Here is a 21,199-nt window from a genome sequence, read left to right as displayed (position 1 = left end):
TCACGGATTATTGGGAGAATATTAAACACTCCCATCTTATTATTTGAGACAAAACACACTTTTAACATAGGGGCTATTCTAATTACTTTAATGTACTTCTTGAGACATGACACTGGTTTTGTCCACAAAGACCCAGATCCACAGAAATTATTTCAGAGATGCCTAAATCTCCTTGTACATATGCCCCAAGTGACTAAACAGATCGGTGCTCTTCAAGTTCTTTAGTCCATAGTGTAGTTAATAAAATAAATCCAGTAGTATTATTCAAATCCACAAAAAAATCATTACCATTTTTTAACTGAAAAAGCCTAGCAGTATATTAGCAGGGAGAAATGCAGATCAGAGAAGCAGCAAAAAACTTCAAATATTTCACATAAAGCCTGCCATGCATACGGCAATAAAACCATCTATGGCACTTCAGATCTGTAGATCTCAAATGATGGTAATCTTATCCTGCAAATTCAATTAGTCATCGAAAAAATGTGGATTTGGAGAGAGACCTAACTTTTGAAAGGTTTAGGTAAAATTAATAAATTACAGAGAACTGTAAACTTGATCAAAAAGTCATATGTTCAAAAGAAACTCAGTGTTCAAAAGTATAGGAAGAAAGCAAAAAGGAGAGATTCAGTCTTAAAATATATGACTTAACATAATTTGCAAAAATTAATCTAACACATACATGCATTTCCATTAGAGACCATAAACAATGTTAACTGCCTTCAAATTCTCCCCCCCCATCCTTTTGGAAAGAAAAGTCAAAAACTTAAAGCTAAAATGAAATTAGGCATATTGTTTCCTAAATAGGCAGCTAACGTTTGGACAGAAAAAGTCAAAGCTGTGAAATAAGACATTCAAAGGTTGAAACATTAATAAAGCCAAGGTCACCTGAGAAGTGTTAATCCCATACACTGTTCAGGTGTCATTCCTGATGTTGCATACCCTTGTCATTTATAAAATGATATATATATCTATTAATACATATTTGTAGATATATACATGCACATAGTAATATAGAGCTACCTGTGCCCTTGAGTCTTAGGGCGAGATTACATCTAGCCTCAAACTTGCAAAAGGGCAGTCTTCATGTCCTAAACCTGTAGGAGCAAGTAGGAAGAGAAACTTTGGCACAGACTTTTACATCTGAGGTGTCTTCTAAAGAGAAGTACCATTATTATTTCTATTTCTGCAGTGTGAGGAGTGGGGGGGAGGGGGGTGGGAGTGGGGGGGGAATGTTTGGCTTTTGTTTTTACACAGAAGACTAAAAATAAGCCCTTAGAGACATTATAATCTGAATAGACAAAGGGAAGAAGATGCTGTACAAACCACAGAGCAGTGAGATGTACAAACATGACTAGCATTTAAAAGTTGATGGAATAGGGGTTTTTATGGTAGTACAAGATAACTCATGACTTTTTTTAAGAAAAATAATGCTTCTTTTAAGCAATGCTAATGCTTAACATCAGGCCAAATGAATATGTGTTTGAATATAATAAGTATTCAGTCAACTGTATCATACAATAAAGTGGAATCTCCTACACTATTATTATCACTCTTGCCATTGTACTTTTACATAACATGTAAACACAAAGACGTGGCTTAAAAGAAACACATTTTTGCTCCATTTAACTAAGCATATTTACCAAGATTATTGGGTTTTGACCAAATAAAAAATTATCATCATTATAATTCCTCTATTCCAGTGCCAAAAATCGCATCACATGATGGGTAGCATGGCAGTGTGTCTTAAAATATTATACCTTTTTTTTTTTTCTTTCTTCTTTCTTCTATTTAGCATTCCTGAAAAGAAGTCTGTCCCTGTAGTGTGCTGGTGTGTTTGAAAAGAAATGGTAATTCAAGAAGATCAGAAATGAACAGATGATTCAGCGAAGATACCTCCTCTCCTCTTTTGCCTGTATTACACACTTAACATTCCTTAAAAGAAAAAAAAAAAAATCCTGTACTTACAGATGTAACACTGCTGTCTACCACAGTGGAAGTTTCCCCACAGTCTATCAATGACACTGCAATTAGGCTAGAGCTCTTTCTTAAACAAGGCTGTAATTAAATCTGAATGCCTCTAACATCCACTCCTTTTAAAATATAGTTGGACACTGTCTATAATTACAAGCAGGTATCTGGTATTTCTCAACTTGTGACAAAGGGCACATAATAAAACTGTGTCTTAATATATTTAATTTTATCACATCAGTTTGCTACTTTCAAGCCACCTTGTGTTCTGAAATGATTTCTATGATTTGGCAGGGCGTCTTTACAAACTCAACACCTACAAATTGGCCCACTGCTGAAAATACTCTTGGTGATTCAGAGATCATTTCTCAATTTCTGGGGAGGATGAGAATGGGGAAGGAAATACACTTACGCTTTCAGAACAGGGATACTTCAATCATTTCTAGCAAATCAGGAATAACATGTATTTAATTTTTATGGTGCTGTATTGTTCTCATTGAAAGGATGGTAACAATATTCAAGCCATCCTAGCTTTGCAAAGCATAAAATACTCTAATGGTTGCCGTTTGGCATAATACTCATTACAACAGTATTTGTTCACAGAGGAAAGGTAAGATTTTCCAGAATCATTTAGGAGCGTGACTTCTATTGATTCTGTTAAGTGTCAACAGTGTCTTCATACAAATCCATATTCATTCCTTTCTCACTCTTTCTTTTAAGGGTCCAGATAAGAGAAGGTCACACAACTGAGACCCCCACAATACAGGCATCCATTGCAAGCTTTCTTTATTTTTGTCAAAGGCACTGTTACAAGAAATAAATTCTGTGGGCACGGAGAATGAGAAAAACTCTTCAGGGTTCCTGGACACACTGCATGCATGCACATAGCCAGTGCAGCTGGGCACTGAACCTGGTATGGTCACTGTACGTAAGCGGCATGCTCTCCAGATCTGCAGGAAAGGTTGTGGGTACACTGTTCCGAAAAGCTGGGGCCAAAACCATGCCGGAAATTAAATGATCCAGATTAAGACCTGAATGCTGTACATTCATGAGTATCTCACACCCAAAGCAATTAATGTGTAGAATACGACAGTGAAAATTTTAGATGAACTCTGCACCCTCCCAATAAACCCTACTGTAGGAAGTTTTCAAGGAATTATGCTTTAGGCAAGGCCTGTCTGGTGAAGCCAAGAAAATAGTTTCTCTTTTCTAAGTTGCTGTTTCTCCTTGAGACTTTCACAGTCCCAGGGACTTCAGACTTCTTCTGCACTATGTTTATTCAATACAGAGACAGTTACAGCATTGTGTGACTTATCACAATGAGCCCACAAGACTTGCATGTCAAATATTGACTACCAAATAATCACAACAAGCCATTCACCAGGAAAAGAGTGAAACAAATGGAAAAAAAAAACAACACTCAAAAAACAACTGATAAGCTATGTGAAAGCATTATCTCATCTCAAAGGACCATCCATAAATAGAAAACTAAATTCACCACTTGTTCCCTGAATTAGTGGCTCAGCTCCAAGAGATAAATTAATCAAATTATTCTAGAAAGAAAATAAGAAGACTCATTTCAAAATTCAGACAGAAGTTCAAGAGACTGTTAGTTACGGATTTCTCATCTTTACCTGGTTTCACAGTAATTTCCTGAGTTAAAACTCACTGAAGACAAAGGAAAGACTTTCTCTTATTTAAATTAGCCTTGAGACACATTATAAACACATAATATCTAATCTTATGACCAGTTAGCTTCTCATTTCCTTTATATCTTTGTACATCACTGACACTAATGGTGTTCCAGTGGTATAAAAAAGGCGCTCACTGAAACGAGGCTGAGGCTTGAAAGACCATTGCTGTGCTGGTGTTAGGGGCTCACTGCTAAGCCAGGCGCCTGAAGCTGAAGGGAAGACACACATTTACTGATTAGGCCCAAAATCCTTTTAAAGACTCACTCGTGCTATGACACCCATAGGAAATTGAAAAGTTTTATTAAATAGACAAAATGTAATTAAAAAAAAAAAAAAAGCTCAGTTTTTACTCTTTCATCAGAATGTAGCCAACCACAATTTCAAGTTTACTTGAGCTTGAAATAAAACCATCTTAAACCAATCCTTTGTCCAGGAGTGAACCCCTTCCCCACTAGTTATGTTCAATCTTCCTGTTTCACTGTGGTGGGGTCTGCCTTCAACAGAGCACTACTCCTGCACACAGCCAGGTCATAGCGGAGAAACTCCTTTACAGAAAAATGTAGTTTGGCAGGAAGCTTTATTTTTTAACCAGTCACTCCATTGGAAGTTAGAATACAGTCAAGAAAAAGAAGGAAACTAGAATTATCCTGAGCAGAAATATAACTTTATAGTTATCCTATGTTTCCAACAATAGTATATTTCCATGAACACAAGAAAGCATTCAGACAAAAACAAGAGGATTCTCTTCAGGTTGCTGTTCATGTAAAGTCATTGATGTAACTAGAGATATAAAAATGTAAAGCTTGACACCATCCTAGGAGAATTGGTCTGGAAGCTGGCAAACTGAAGGGAACCCTGAACGTTTGGTGCATGTTTTAAGGAAATGCACAGTGCCAAAAAAGAAGTGTGATTGTGTCAGGTTTGTGATTTTTAGTCACAGAAGTGCAAGCTTTGCCAGAAGCCTTAGAGGCATTTTTGTTGTTACCATTAAATGGGAATTCACTCTGAAGGTTAAAAAAAATATTTGTATAAAATACCAGTCTCTAAAGCAAGCCTCACCAGCACTGAACTGTTTTACAGCTTCTTCCTCAAATCTTGTTCTCCCAAATGCATAGGTACATGCAATTCCCCTCCATATACTATGTTGTGCCAGCCAGCAACCGAGCAGGGAACAAGAGATGGACTTCTTTCTTCCCTTTCCTCTCTGTGTTCATCTCTTGAATAAACAGTCATTTTCTCCAGCGGAACATACCATCCACGTTTCCCCAAAGGAAGACACGGTGTATATCCCCATTTCATGTATACTTGCTAAATTTCTTAGTGCAGATTGAGCAGGGCATCTGGGAGTGTGCGATTCTCTAATCCACCAACCTCAGCTGGTGGCTGGGTTTCTCTTCCCGAGCATTAAACTGACTTATTTTGGTCTGTCAAGAAAAAAGCTTAGTGATGTAGAGCATGTGTGTTGAGTCACAACATAGTGCAGCTCTGTGTGCTACTGATGGTTACCCGGCACCCTGCTCCTGTCGGTGCCTTTGAGAATTTTTCCCAATGAATCCCCTCTTAAGTAATCACTCTGCCAAATATCAGTTGTCTAGAAGAGCTTGGTTTTTAACAAAAGGTCAAACAAAATTGCAGTGAATACCCTAGGGATACTTGCAAAAGGTCACTTAAGACAAAGGGGATTCCCAGCTGAAGTACAGGTTTCACCATAGTGTATATATTCCGTGGGCTACCTTTTCAGAGAAAAACTTTAATTCATAGTCAAAATTAATGCTTATAATTTTCTGTGCACAATCATCCGTACACCCAGTAAATGAAACAGTCACATCCAATTATGTGATTTGCAGACTGTTACTCAGGCTTCCAAATAAAACATTCTATTCCACAACTGTATTACTTATGATGGCAAATAAAGTTGCAACGTGATGATGCTTACAGAACTGTAGTGGCTTGTTTATATGAAGCTTTTTAAGGCCTGGTCTCAAGAAATGCATTTTCAGTTCTATGCTTGTTGAGCTGGATGAGCATTTCACAGTGAATAATTTATTTGGTTAATTTAGGGCCATCACTGGTTTACAAAATTCCTTTGTGCTGACTTCTTTGGCTGCTTTGTTCATTATTTGAAGTTACAGAACAGATGGTTTGTTCACATATATTTCTGCCTAATGATTGCTCATAAACTCTCTGTCCTGGATAGTGCTTTGAATATTTGCTATGCAGGCTCTGTGACTGGATTTTTAACTCACATAGCGCATGGACTGGATTCCCAACTCACTCATTTTTTGGGTGAGCTAACTAAATTTTCCCAAACTACAGAATATCTTCAAGAAAGTGAACGTGAAAGTGTGTGGTTTAAAACAAAGCTTCTTGAAGATATGTGCAACTTTCAATTTCTGAATAATCTAACAGATGCTATGAAAATTCAAACATTTATGTACAGATACTTAAGTACTTGACTGAATCGAAACCTATATACAAAGGAACTGATGAAACTGTCGACCAAGCAAAATGAGATTCAACAAAACATTTAGAAAAAGCAAGTAAATGGAATAAAAAATGTCCGTTTGAAAACTGACAAAAATTATACTATTATTGCCAGAAGAGGGTCAGAGCTGGTCCAACAGGATGCCATGTTTTTAACTGGAAGAGTGACAGCTCTCCTAGATGAAGATGAGCCCTTCAAATGAATGGCGTCTGTTTAAACCAGGTAAGTATTTGGGCAAATTGGCTGTTGTTGAACCATATACAAAATTGCTGTAAAAAAACCTAGCAAGCACGATTCCTCAATAAGTCCGTACAAGAACAAACAACAGTGATCCAATCAGGCTTACCTTTTACTACTAATGATGTGTTTGTAGATATTTACCTCTGTGGCAGTTTCAGAGACTGTATCTTGAGTTGCTATTAATGCCTTTCTTCACTGATTAATAAAGAGTGAAGCTATTGAGATGTACGTTTTCCACTAGTTTTTATACCAGTGTAACATTGCCATCTACAGGATTTACAGCACAGAAGCTCTCCATTAGTTGAAGACTAATTTTACAATCAAGGAATAGAAACCACTGAAGTTGAAAATGTAAGTGTCCAAAATTAGTCCTGTTTGATCAGCCTGACAAACTGCTATTTTACAAATTATCCAGTAATAGCATGGCTCACCAACAAAAGCAGTATATGAAACTACTGTCTAGCAAGTTATAAAGCTGAGGGATTTCCTTTAATCTAGTTGAATTATGCATTAGGATGAAAAGAAACAAGTATTAAGTACAACGGGCTTCTGATTTAGTTGCTCATCAGAAATTGACATAAGTTTCGTTTTCATACTGTCATACAAAAATTGTATAATTTTCTATTCTACAGACAATTCAGAGAAGTCTTTCTCAGCATCTGTCTGTCTTCTCAGCTTTGAAAAAGGATTTATGCAACACAAATCGTTATTCACCACACTAGACTATGGAGATCCTTTCACAAGTACTAAATGTACTGTCCAGAGAGCTGAAAACGCACATACGCAAGTGCTTAATTTTAGACAGCTGCTTAATTTTACCCCCCCTGTTTAATCTCTGACCTAAAGACATAATTTTTGTGATTTTCTAGATGGCATCTCATTGAGAGATCTTAGTGTTCTGGAGTTAATTCTGAAGCTGGTTTCACAATATTTAGCATTCTTCTAATGAAAGAAAATGTTTTCAGGGCTCAAATGCTGTGTTAGCTGATCAAGCACCCCAAGAAACACCACAAACGGGGCTGATATGTTATTGAGGAGCACTGAATTAGGCTGCTTCACTGAAATCTCTTTTAGTGCAACACAGAAGAAAAACAGAATTAAACAGTGATCAATAAGTACTGGGGAAAAGCTGGAGAGGTCATAGGAGGCAACTTGAATGAAATAATCTGACTGAAAGTGTGATCTTTGATGTCAGAAAAAGTGGTTATTGACTTTAATTCAAGGAAAACAAAATGCTGCAAGACATTTTCATTTTTGAGAATCGAAGAAAAAAGTAAATCAGAGGGGAAAGGAATCAGCAGCAATAATACAGACAAGAGATCTCAAATTTGAGATGGACACTTTCTATGTATGCAGAAGAGTCATAAACTTGAACGTTAGTGCCTAAGATGGCTCTCTAGGAGAACCACTAGATGGATTTTGCCTCCTTAATTTATACCTAGGAAAAAAACCCCAGAGCCAGTTGGAAAAAAAAAAAAAAAAATCACATTGACCCAAGCTGAACATATTTTCATTTTTCAGTTCAGTGGTCAAACTAGAAAATCAATTATGTTCACAACTCTATCTAGACATTCTTAGTCCAGGAGACACATTTCTGGAGTGGAATGGAGAGGAAGAGGTAATTTTGCTACATGCAGAGGAGCATTCTGGTTTCAGGTTTCTCTTCTGGCAGCTTCACACTGGTCTAGTTGAGACAAACAGATGACAAAAAAGCTGATTTACTTCTATTTCAAAACTGGCAGTCTCCCATACTTAAGGACGGTAATAAGGCTGTTAGCGGGTGGTTGTCAGCATTAAGATATTAAGGCCGTTAAGAGACTTACCGGGTTGAGCTGATGTTGGTTAATACTTGAAGCCAGCAGCTGAGCTGTGAACACACAGCATCTGTAACAATGCTGAAGATGTTGAGGAGGGCACAAATTTATATGTTAACCTGCCACTTGGTTTGCCCCATCTGACTCTGTGTTGTTGCAAGCAGCTGGTATAACACTATAGGTTTCAGAGAATGACGCAGAAGAAACTCTTATCTCTGCTACGGCCAAGAATTGACAGACATGTTTGGAGAATATCTCTCTGCAGTGTGGAGTCCTGGGAGCTACAACAATGATGAGATTTGTCACTACAGCAGCTTTGACCGGGATACTGTCAGTAACCACCTCACTATTGACGCAAAAAGAAGCAAGTGGCTATCTAGACATGAATCCTTAGATAACCATAGTAGTAGCCTAGGTCATGATATCTAAAGAATATGGTGGTGGCAGTGTTGTTCTCCCTCGGTGAGGCTCTGCTGTTACTAAATTAATAGTAGAAAAATAATAATAAATTAGCGTCTTGAGAATGCTCGTTGAATCTTTTCAGGACCATCTTATTGCCCTGCGTAAAAACTCAAGCCCTTACTACCAGAGATGTTGATAGAAAACAAATTTTAATTTCAGGTTTGTGTTGATTATAATATTTACAATTTACATGCTGCTTAAGAATAACAAGTTGCTTAAAAATTATTTGTGAATGAACTTACATCTCAGTGTATTTCTTGCAGATGATATATCTCAGAATTTTGAAATTATTTGCAGAAGAAAAACAAGTTTAAAATTATTAAATTTGCCATTTTATGGCATTGTTTCAATTTTGCAACACTTTTCATTATGCTATAGAAGCAGTAATTGTATATTAAGGAGGGGCTAAAAGCCTCTAGACTCTGGTTTGCACTGTTGTAGGCACTTAAAAATACAAACTCAGAGACGGCCACCTCCTCTGCCTCATCAAAATCTCCCACTTGGAAGAGATAATTCTCATTGTGCCCTTATGTGGGATGGACATTCACGCTCAATGGATGCTCAGAGAAACAGGCTTAACATCATACCGGTGTCTACAGCAATGCCCAGGAGAGTGTCCAGAAGTCTACCCTCACATCTTCCCCAAGTTACCTTCCCTCTTTTGTGACCTTTAGAAATGTTTCCAATTTTAATTTTTAAAATGCTACTGAAAGACCATACATTCACACATTCTAGACACCAAAAGGCTTTACAGAAATTAAGGCAGTTATAAGTCAACAGATATAATACAGAGGGGGGTGAAATTCAGAGCTATAAAAAAAAGCCAACAAAGATATTTACATCTTCAGTTCCCTAAGAGAGTTCATAAGGTGGAAAGATGGCCAGAGGTCAAGGCCAGTGATTGGCACCAGCGTGGTGAGGGTTCCCACATGAGAAGTGGCAGGTCTGTGAGGTTAGGAAGGGGTTGCTGACATAAGCCTGGAAAAAGAGATGAAGGAGAGAGGTTGGAAGCAACATTTAGGGGGTTAGGCAGGAGCACACATCCATTGCATATTTTATAATAACATACACCAGGAAGGCAGGGTACTTACAGCACCAGCTCAGTAGATGTCTTGAAAAATGAGGCTGATCCTTGTGTGGACTGCTCACTGTGCCATAGTGTGTACTGCTCACTGCGCCAGCCAGCTTTCCTCTACACCATGTCATCTCCAGCCCCTGCCAGCTTCCAGCAGCTCACCCAACAGCAAAGGCAACTCCAGTCTCCTGCTGCCCCTGTTTGTTCCGTGCGTTGGATTTATTTTACGCAGTCTTTCTGAGGTGTCACGTCCCAAGCGCTAGGTATACATTACCAGTTCAATCCAGCATGTAAAAGGGTGCAACTTTTTACCCACATCTGGCTTCTCTGACTCTTACTTTATCATCTACCAAGCAGATATGCTAAGCTCCTCATTAAAAGTATCCATCCTATTGAGGCTGACTGCCATGATCTAGTATAGACTGGATCTTGTAAAGTCCATAGAGCTCATTCCGGTGAATTAGAGGCAGTGAGACGTCCTTGCCAATCTATTGCTGCCTCTGCCCTGATCCCAGTTCAATTGCTTGTAAGTCACAACAGGGAAGCAGAATAATGATGTTCTGACCAGTGTAACCTTGGGCAGTTAGGCTGGAATATGGTAAAATTACAGTAGTCAAGGCTGTGATAAATGCCTATTCTTGAACAGGCAATGAATAACTCTGCATTACAATTGTAAAATATATGATATTTTAGAATTTATATTTTATATAAAATATGAACTTCTACTGGGCCTTTGGGAAAAACTTGCAAAAGCTTGGTTAACATTCACACTACTAATCCCAGAGATGGATTGGACACCATTAAATAGAACAAAAATGTTACTGAATAAATAGTTAAGGTTAATGGCTTTCTACGCCAGAGAGGAAATAAATTATCCAACATGAGATGTTGTATTAGCCATATCACAGAATAGTTAAATAAAATAAGGGACTCAAAAAACTGGTCTAGGAAAATGATGTAGTATCTAACTGCATTCTTGAAAAGAGAGAGAGGCTAATTAAAGAGAGAAAAAAAAAATTTAAACATGATTGCTCTTACTGGGATCAAAGACACCTTCAGATGATCAGCAAAAGGGCAGTCCTAAACAGAAACCCTAGGGAGCCTAAAAGCAGCGAGCCAAAGGAAACCTTTATTTTAGTGCCTGTGGGGAGCAGAACCTGCTCTGTAACAGATGGTCCCTGTCTGCCTTCTGACATCTTTAGCAGTATTAATCTGAGGCACGTTTGTGCTCAACTTTCCTTTATTCTCTGCCTGAGGACCACAACACGACCACAAGTAAACAGCCTCCCTTGGAATAAGGTTCATCCACCAGGTACACTTTTGTAGCCAGCACACAAGAACCTACGCTGACATGGTTAAAACATTTGATTTACACCCATTCAGAGACATTACAGTTCAATAAAAATAATGACAACTAATTCTCATGCAGGCTGTTTGGATATTCACAGCTACTACATGGTCCTGACTTATCACGAATGAATAAGATATAGTCCTATCACAGAAGAAAACACCAGCAGCAGATGCGACAGTGGAACATGCATGACTACAGATGGAAGGAAGAGGCTACAGCAAGACCCCATATACTACAGTCTAAAAGAATGCAGTTTCTTCATTTTTGAAGGCTTCTCCATTTTTCTCTGATAGCGTTATATTGCACAAATATGCAGTTTTCTGTCTAATCAATGTCAGTTCCCTACAAACGTTAGTCTCTTCAGCAGCCTTTGAGGTGGGCAATTTCACAATTTTACGTGTAGGAAGTGTGATTCCAGAGACGAAAAAAAGAGCCATTGTTTCTCTGTGCCAGACAAAAAGAACTATACTCAGCCTTAGGCAGGTCTTGTAAGGAAAATTTCCAGAGTTCTCACTCTAATCCATCTCCTTCACAACACAGCAACATCTACATTTACAGAACTAATAGTCTGAGTGACTTGTCTGGGTACCTGGATGAACTCATCTTGTAGAACAAACAGCCCCGAGTCACTGCTACAGGTTGCTATGCCAGAAGTCAGACCCCACCTGTATTCCCTTGCTCTGCTGGAAATTGCAATCAATTAGAAATTATTCTGAGGTCATATTTCTACTTACTATTTTCTGTCCTGCTTCTGGGCTAGTTAAGATGAAGTTTGTCTAACTAGCTCCTACTTTCCTCCTGCTTGGTGAGAGTTTCAAATCCGTGGCTCATGAAAGTTCTTAATATGTGTTACAGCTAACTCATAAGCAACAACAGGTGCACATGCCAGATATCTCAATTAAAGATTCTCATATTTTAATCTCTGAAAACTAACAACTAAATCCCTTTCTGAATAAAAGAGACCATGAAAAACTGAGCTCTCAGAGGGCCTCATTAATCCCCGCTGTAACTTGACGCATTATATCAGGAAATACACCTGACCTCCTATGACATTATCCGGTACCCAAGTGACTATGAAGGATCAGCCTTGTTGTGCCAGCCATTTATGTTACGCTCTGAAAAGCCCTTCAATTTCCACGTGTCCTCATCTCATTACAGGGACAATGTCAAGGGCTAAATTTCCAATATGCCAGAGCTCTAAGTTGACCAGCTCTATAATATAATATGCATGAAGGTCAGAAGCAGCTGTCACCTCAGATCTGTATTTTGCACAGAGTTATTTTCTTAGCCAAGAAGAAATTCACTGGAGTATGTTACTAAACTGAGAAAAATAACATGAGAGAATGGGAAGAGGCCATGTAAAAAATGAGACAGTCAGGCCAGAAACCCCAGTTCATTTTGACTGCATTGGCATGCTTGATCCAGCTTCTAAAACAGCCCTCTCAGAGAAGCATTTTTCCTGTTTGAATTGCATTAAGAAGTGGAATTAGCTTTATAAATATAAATCAGTTAAGTATAATGCAGTATTTATGCCATGGTATCTGATTTTTTCCCCTTTAGGATTCCATTTAAAAGGGAAATAACAAGAAAACTTAGCACTCTCAGAAAGAGAGTGGGTTTACAATTTATGTTAATTAATTTTCATATTGACACAAAACTAAACCCTGCATTTTATTTGATTGCAGCAAGGAAAAAAAAAAGGCAGATTAAACCAAATAGATTTTTTTCTGCAACTGGTAATGCTGTAAGGAGAATGTCTATTTTTTACCAAACATGTTGATTCTCATTCATTCATTCTTCTACTGCCCAGCATGCAGGCCACTGTGCCCAAACCAGTCCTTACTCCCTATCCCAGTTCCCCAGACACAAAGGCAAGGGTATAAGCAAGAAAAATACTTCAATTTATTTGAAGCCATGAAAGGCTCCAATCAAGATCAAGAACCCATTATTCTAAGGCACTATATAAAAAGAGCAATAGCCCATCCCTGACCTGAAATTTTCAAAATTTTCCATTAAATCAAATAACATCATTCAAAGTTGGAAGAAAAAAATTCTACTGCTAGCAAAGTTAGAAAAAAAAAAAAAATCACCATTCTGTTAATAAAAAGGCTACTTGGAATTTGCAAAAACCCCTACCAGTTGGCTAATTCCATATATATTCATTGAAGAGTCTGTGCCAAACTCATCATTGCTGTAACTTGCATGTAACTCATCATGGCTTCACTGGTGCTACATCAAAAAGAAAACTGGGTCCACTGAGGTCTATTTTCTGTTAGAATTATTCATCAAGGATTTGCAAGCCTGACCTGAAATTTTCTTCCAACTTCCAACTTCAGCTGAATCAAATTCTTTTTGGTGTTCATTTTTCTCTTCCCATTTCCCACACGTATGCCCCATCTCGTTTGGGCAATAGTGAAAGGTTCTATACTGTTGAAAGTGATATGCAGTATCATGTCTTTGATTATTTTAGAGAGGCAGAAAAAAGCTGAAGATCAGTAACTCCACTTCATTGACCAACTCGGGCTCCGTCAGCTTTGTCCCTTTCCTCAAAACATTTACTATTCTTTGCTATAATTTAATTATTCTTTGCTATTATTTAATTATTTTTTTGTATTGTTAATAGAATTTGCCCACCATATTGATTAGCTTGCTTAGTTCAGCTGGATTCACAGTGTAAACATGATTTCTTTACAATTTAAAAATCCCTTTGCCCCAGTGACTCCATTGCAGTTTCCCCCCCTCTAATTTTAATGGAAGCAGCAGCACTAATTACCTGCCCTTATGTAAATATTCCTCAGCAGCATCCTCCGGCATTGAATTGCTGGATTCCTCATTGTTATTGTCATTAGCACTGAAGTATTCTTGTAAGAAAATTTCATTTGGCCAGCCTGAGGTTCTTACTTCTGCAACAGAAAAAGAATAATTTCTCAGTTAGAATCTATCCTCAATGAGACAGCAACATTACTAGAAATGGTGATATTTTCCATTTCCCATCCACGTTCATTTTAATCCACATTTCACTGAAGTAAATGCAGGCTTGTCCTGAGACGCATGTTGTGCCTATTCACAAAAAAAAAAAAGGTGAATTCTTTATCTCAGGTTTGCAGCTTTCTCAAACATCATAAAATCCTGATTCAGTTTTCCTTATTTTAATGGGTTTTCCCAGTACAGTTTTCAGGCAGACATGGAAGCTAGATTTATTCGTGTCCGGCAATAGCGTGATGCTATAGTCCTCAACTCAACATGCTGTGTCTGAACTATACTGTGCAAAGATATCTACAATATTAGCAAAAAGGAGAGGGTTATAGTTTAAAGGATTATAGCAAATCCCTCAGCTTAAAATCTAACTCCCTTATTTTATGTCAGCATAAGAATAAACTGATTTTTTAAAAAATTTAGCAGGATAGCTGTTTAAGAATTTTATTTGATTGAGATAGAAAGCAACTTTACTCCATTGCTTTTCTATTTTAAATATTTGCTTTAGTCACTGTGTTGCCTTACATCTTCCCCATTAGTTAAGTCATCTTGAATATTTACAGAGAGTTGACTTTGCTAATCTTTATACGATCTTATTTTTAAAATAGCTGCCAAATGACTTGGGACAGGAAGGCTATGAAATATATTTGGCACCAATTTATTACTGAGGAGGGCAATTTTAGAAAGTTTAGTAGAAAAGGGAAAGACTAAGTCTTCCTCCAGGGATAGGTGACACACTGAAGAAGGTGACACAAAGGATAGAGACATGTAAGGAGGTGAGAGGCAAGGTAATCTTACCTATTGGAGGATGAAGATGACAACTTTAGATGGCATAAAACAACACAGGAATTCTGTTTTCTCCTATATAAAGCATTTCTGGAGACAACAAACTCAAGAAGATGTACCGCAGAGGCATTTATCAGGAAAGACAGCCTAAATGGCCAAATTGAAGTACCCTTGACCTTTTGAGGGGGACTGAAACCTCATTTAAACCCAAGCAGAGGTGTGCTACAGGTTGCCAAGAGCCAGCGAGTGCAGCGGTTTGCTCAGCTCTGGCACGGAGCGGCTTAGGCTGGGTTTGTGTGGCTCAGCGAAACCAGGACTTTCCTCGAGCTGCCTCATAAAGCCCATCCTAGGAGGTTAGCTTCATGCTCTTCTCTGGCCTACCAGGCAAAGTCTTGTATGGTTTGAAATCTTAACACAGAGGTAGAGAGGCGCTTGTCTAAGATCTGTGTGTCATCCCCACTGTTGTTTAGTGCGTTGTATTGAAATGGCGGCAAACTGATGATTCATTACCAGTCAGCATGCAGGTAAACGCTTACATCTGAATACGTATACAGAATTCATGATTAGTGCCAAAATTCTTCCGAATTCCCAAATACCAGCCTGTTATTAATGCCATATAAAGAGTGCCCATGGAGCACTCTCCAAGTTTGTCAGCATGGGAGCAAAAGGGTTAATCCCAATGAATTTCTGAAGTGGTTTAGCTAAATTGCATTAAACCATTATTCAGACATTTGTATTAAGAATTAAAAATGCCTTGACTCAATTTTCTTTACCTGACTTCCAAAGCAATTTAAGTTAAAATCAAATTAAAGACATTTTCTTTCTGAATATGAGTGTGTGCACAGAATTTAACACAGTTAAACTAAATCTCCTTACAAGCGACTGAGGCAGAGAAGGAAGCCTCGACAACTGCCACAGTCTCCAAAACAAATCAAGTCAATTCTGTCTAACAACACTCCATTTCTTCAGGTAGTTAAAATCTATCCTGTGCATTTAAGGAGAAGAGGAAATGTATATACCTCATGCAATAACATTATATAATGCCATCCAATACCAGAGGCAGACGTTGGACTATTTAGTCTCATCCCATATGGCAAGACAAATGTTCTCCCAGTTTATTATTAATAGTGCTGTGACAACACTGTGACTCAGCATCAGAAATCATTATTTTAAATATCTTCCACCAGAAGCGCCTTGGCACAAGCCTTTTTTCCACAGAAGATCGGTCCTGACTAAAACCTTCCACCCAGTGCTGAGATTAGCACAGTAATGCAACACTGGTGATCCATTTCCACATTAAAATAAACGTGTGTCCTAATCTTCGAGGAGTTGTTATAGCATTTTGAATTATAGATCAAGGAGAAAAATTTAATGGATAAATGTTAAAATCATTAAAGCAGCCTTTCACTGCAAATAAAGAGTGAATGACTCATCCCAAGTCAGCTATCAGATGCATCAGTTTAGGTTTTTCCTCCCAAAGTATGCATAAATCTCTTCAGACTCGTCTCTTGTCATCTTCTTGTCAAAAGAAATTTTGCATCACTTCCCCCCATCATTACTCCCCCTGGTTTCTGAAAACATTTCACTTTAAAATTTTATCACAGAGGATTTTTTTTTCCCTGTCTAGGTTTCATGGAGGGTTATGCTATGAAATGCACAGAAGAAGATGATTCTATTTTATTTAAAAAAAAAAAAAAAAAAAAGTGTTTAATACAGTTAGTAAAAAAAAGAATAAAAATCATAGAATGGCTGAACAACCTTGGTATTTTCCCTCTCTGAATTTACCTTCATTTCATTTCCAAAGTCCAATTGAAGCTGCAGAGTTTGATGGGCATTTTCCCTCATTAGGGTGTATGTGATGCTCTTAGAGGAGAAAATAGATGGATCTGTCACCCAGGCAGACTCCTAGTAACTGCTTCCTTGTGAGGTCCCTTCCTTAGCCATGAACCCCTCCTTCATTAGTTCACAACAACTACGGCTAGTATCTAAAGCCTGTAAAAAAAAAAACAAACCACAGCCAAATGACAGGCATCCATTTTAAAAGACCTGATAGTTTCAATTACTTTCTATGTCTTTCTCCACCTATTTTTTTGCATAAGCTAACACACACATTTCTGCAGTAAGCAGGTTGGTGGGGAGATCAAGAGTAACTTAGCTTTATAAATGCACATAAGTAGGAGCTGACAGCTCAAGGAAGATCCTCTACATTTGTTAGAGCAAGCATGTGACACATGCATAAGACATAAATGCAACCAACAGCTTCTCTTCAGAACCTGTAGTTGTTAAATCCCGTTGGAAGATAATTTCCTAGTGCAGATACAGTCGTACGAACTCCAGCAGACGGGATGTACTCTCCGCACAACTGCATCCATACATAAGGAGCCAGTACTTCTAGTGGGCAAGGTGACAGAGAGATGGAATAAGCATCTTCTACTGTGTTTCAGCAGAAATCGAGCTTTAAGGGATGAGATCTTGGGTAATATATTGCCTGTCATCTGCAATTTTCATAGAGTGTTAGAAAAAGGCACCCCCCCACCCCAAAATGGGAAAAAAACAACATAATGATTTTGCTCATAATAGTATCCGAATATCTATATGAAGATGGACATTAATTTGGCATTCTATAATATCTTTCATGCTTCATTCTGCAGCTTCAATGATCATATAACACTGTTTTCTAGGATTTTTTTTTTTAAATCTTTGGAAGTAACTCTTAAAAGGGGATGAGACACAAACTTTGCTTTTGGATAACACAGATACTTGCAGACAAAAGAAAAAAATGAACTTGGTTCCCTTGAGTTCCCTCAAAGTTTTGGAAGGACCCTTTTGTGCCACACTCTTCATGTCTCTGCATTTTCCTGGTCCTCATTTCCTCTCCTTAGGATTTTCAACCCTATCTCAAATGCCATTATCAAATAATATTAATTCCCATCATCACATCCTCTTTATAGAATCATAGAATAGTTTGGGTTGGAAGGGACCTTTAAAGGTCATCTAGTCCAACCCCCCTGCCATGGGCAGGGACATCTTCAACTAGATCAGGTTGCTCAGAGCCCCGTCCAACCTGACCTTGAATGTTTCCAGGGATGGGGCATCAGATCACCTCCATATCCACTCCTGCCCGAGAGCTCCCTGGCTCCCATGCTCCCTTTTCCTCTGTCCTCACCCTGCTCTGTCCCTTTGAATTTCAGTGAGATGACTCCCTCCCACACTGCCTGTCCTGTGGGGTGGGAGGAGGCTTGCTGTGGAGAGGAATCCCATTTTGATTGCATTTTGTCCCCGGGTATATGCAGCCCAGGAGGCTTCATTGCTTTTCTATTTTTCTTGAATTTTTTGTGACACTGATTTTGAGACAATTTTAGGAGTAGGCGTATTGTACATCATATTCAGCACACAAGAGCTTCTGGCTGTAACCCAGCAGAAACCTCCTACATTTCACAGGTGGTTTGTGAGCTGCAGATGGAGAACTTCTGTGTAAAAAACTTTAAAAAAAAAAATCATCTAGCCTTATCGTCCTTTAACTACCCTTGGTTTTCACCACTTCCTCATATTCTCTGCCTTTCTGAACAGTGCAGAATTGCATTCAACTTAAAGAAAGCTTTTAAAAAATAATAAGCTCTCTTATTTTGTAACAATATTCTCACTGCTACCAAACTATTTATTTCATTAACTTCCGTCTTTCCTATTCTCCTTTGTGCTGTTGCAGTGAAACGTGGTCCTTGGCTGGCAACAGGACACACCAAATATTGACCCAAAGGGGCTTCTGCAAAGAGAAACATAGTTTGCCCGGTGACAGATCAGAAGAGCAGGGGAAAAGGTATGCATGAAGAAGCGTATCTTCAACAGCTTAACTGGACACCAACTCAGCAATTTTCACAATATAATTTTGCAATGGTTTTTACAAGCCACTTTACAAGCCAGTTTTCCCTGCCCAGGCTGAATTTTCCCTGGCCATGGCTCTTCCTCAAGGAACACTTCTCTTACAAACAAGTCCCCTTGCAATACCAGTTTTAAGCTTTTGATCCTGCTGCCCAGTGGGCTGCTCTGCCAGATTCTTGCTTCCAAATACGGCATTAAAGTAAGAGCTGCTGAAAAGCACAAAATCTATCATCTAGTGAACCATGATATCACTGCCTGTAATACCAATAAAATAAATAAAATGTACTCCTCACTGCACTGGGGAAGAGTATGACTGAGGTTTACAAAGTCATGAACACCGTTGATAATGTGAATGCAGAACCCTTATTCACCAAACCCCCCAACAGCAGGATGAGAAGCACTCAGACTAGCATGAGATATGCAGATAAAAGCAGGTAGTTTTTTACACAGTTGGTAGTGAACTACTGGAATTTGTTTACACAAGCTTATCAAAGCAGACAGTAACAGCAGGTTTAAAAATGGATTAGGCTAGTTCATGGACAGTAAGTCCAAAACCAAATACTAAAAAGAGCATCTTTGACCCAACAATTGTGGATGTTGAGGACATACAAAGGGAATGGACATACAAAGGGACTGCAGAAAGTGGCCGGGCTTACATGGTCGCTTCAAATAATAGATTTTGTTGCCTCCACTGAAGCTGGACACTGAGTTACATCAACCCCTAGGATACATAACCCAGCAGGCACCGAGGTTCTCACTGGGCAGTTCAGTATCAAAGACAAATGAAGAGTCTGGAAGGAGACGGGAGAGAGAATTTTATCTGTCCAAGTAAAGCTGGAATAACGATCCAGCTTCTTATCCAACGATAAGAATAGCTATTTCCCCTCCTTCACAGCCAGCCTACAACTCAGTAATGAGAGAATTATTACAAGGAAGAACTTTGTTCTGACATAGTTTACTGCATAGTTCTGCGATTCAACAATGCACAGGGTCAAGGCAAGCACTCAAGGTTTGAGCTGTGACCCTGCAAGCTTTCCACACGTCACTTGTCACCGCACAGCGGGCAACAGTGATACTACCGCTGTGCTCAGAGGTTATAAGCCCTGGTCCTCTTCACTCTCTGATGTAAATCGGAGATAACCTCCATGATAGACAATGGACTTAAGCTACTCTAAAGAGTGATGAGACTAGAATCAGGTCCTTAATGTTTATTTGTAAAAGTTGGTGGAAGTTAATCATGAACCCTTGCTGAAGCTGGAGGTGATTTACTCAGGAATATTTCTCTGATGCATTACTTACCAGGACGCATTCTGGTTATTAAGCTACAGTATGCTTAGAAGACAGTGTCTCAAGACTTACCTATCCATTTCTTAAGATCTACTTTTCCTAGTAAAAAATGCAATATCCTTTTCAATTTCCAGCAAAAATTAAGCATTTTATCAAAAAAAATGGCAAAAAATAGCTCATTTTTTTTCCAGCCAGCTCATCTGCAACTAGGACTGGTTTCAGCCAAAATTAAAGGTAAGAAGAAAAGGCCATTTTTCTTTAAACTGACTTTTCAAATTTGCTTCTAATCAACTGGGAACTTTGCTTGTTGCCTTAAAAAAAAGAACTAAGTTGAAAGGAGAATAAAAATGTATTTCAAGTCCTATTGCTTTTGCTCGTTTTCGTCAGACTCAAGTACTTAAACTCTTAAAAGGACATAAAATAGTGACAACAGTATGCATGACAGATCAAACAATGCATCCATTGCAATTATTTTATAATTAAGCCCTGATGGTGTAGCATTTAGAAAGAGTCAATCTATCAGGTTGAAATCCAACTCTATAGAGTTGGATTTGCAAGTGCCCAGGTTTTACTGCTAGGGAAGGACAAATCAAATGAGAATAGGATGCAGAAATTTTATATTTCTGTACCTTGGACATTTCTCCTTGGTGATAGCATATGCCCCCAGAGCTTAGAGAAATAGATATGCAACTAGTGGGAAGATAACGATCCACAGGTGCTTGTTTCTTTGGTTTCAGGGTCCAGCAAGTAAGACTACTTGCAAGTGTATGACAACTTCCCACTGGACCGGTATTTGCATCCATATCATGCCATGCTGCCTAGATAACAAGTAAAACATAGGGTATGGTCTGTGCATCTCACAAGAAAATGAAAAGAATAACATGGTCATTTAATGCAACCACTTTCCGTGCAGCTGTAACCTCTCACTAAACAGCAATCGCAAACAGACTAGTTAAGTTTTGAATTGTCACTGTGTCCATGTTACTTGAGAGGTTGTAAATTTGATGACTGATCCCAGCCTTCCTCACAGTTAATAAATAGAAAATTTTAACAAAAATAAGTCCAGCTCCCACTAAGGATAAAGCAAATGCACCCATGCAAAGATCTAGAAGTTACCATCAGCTGTCGTTGGGAGGTAACTCAAAAACGGTGCCAAATAAAGTTCCAAACAAAACACACAAT

At 38.5% G+C, this 21,199-nt stretch overlaps 1 long non-coding RNA gene across 1 annotated transcript; it reads right to left on the bottom strand.

The window, feature by feature from the left end:
* Positions 1-1,323: 1,323 nt before the first annotated feature.
* Positions 1,324-16,924, bottom strand: LOC142085601 (uncharacterized). Its single transcript, XR_012674771.1, has 3 exons — positions 16,637-16,924; positions 13,863-13,992; positions 1,324-1,932 (listed from the first exon to the last, which is right to left on the bottom strand). It is a non-coding gene; the product is annotated as an uncharacterized LOC142085601 (long non-coding RNA).
* Between the last annotated feature and the right edge of the window lie 4,275 nt (positions 16,925-21,199).

Source organism: Calonectris borealis, chromosome 9, assembly GCF_964195595.1.
Source record: "Calonectris borealis chromosome 9, bCalBor7.hap1.2, whole genome shotgun sequence".
Lineage (NCBI taxonomy): Eukaryota > Metazoa > Chordata > Aves > Procellariiformes > Procellariidae > Calonectris > Calonectris borealis.
This window is presented reverse-complemented; position numbering and strand designations above follow the sequence as displayed.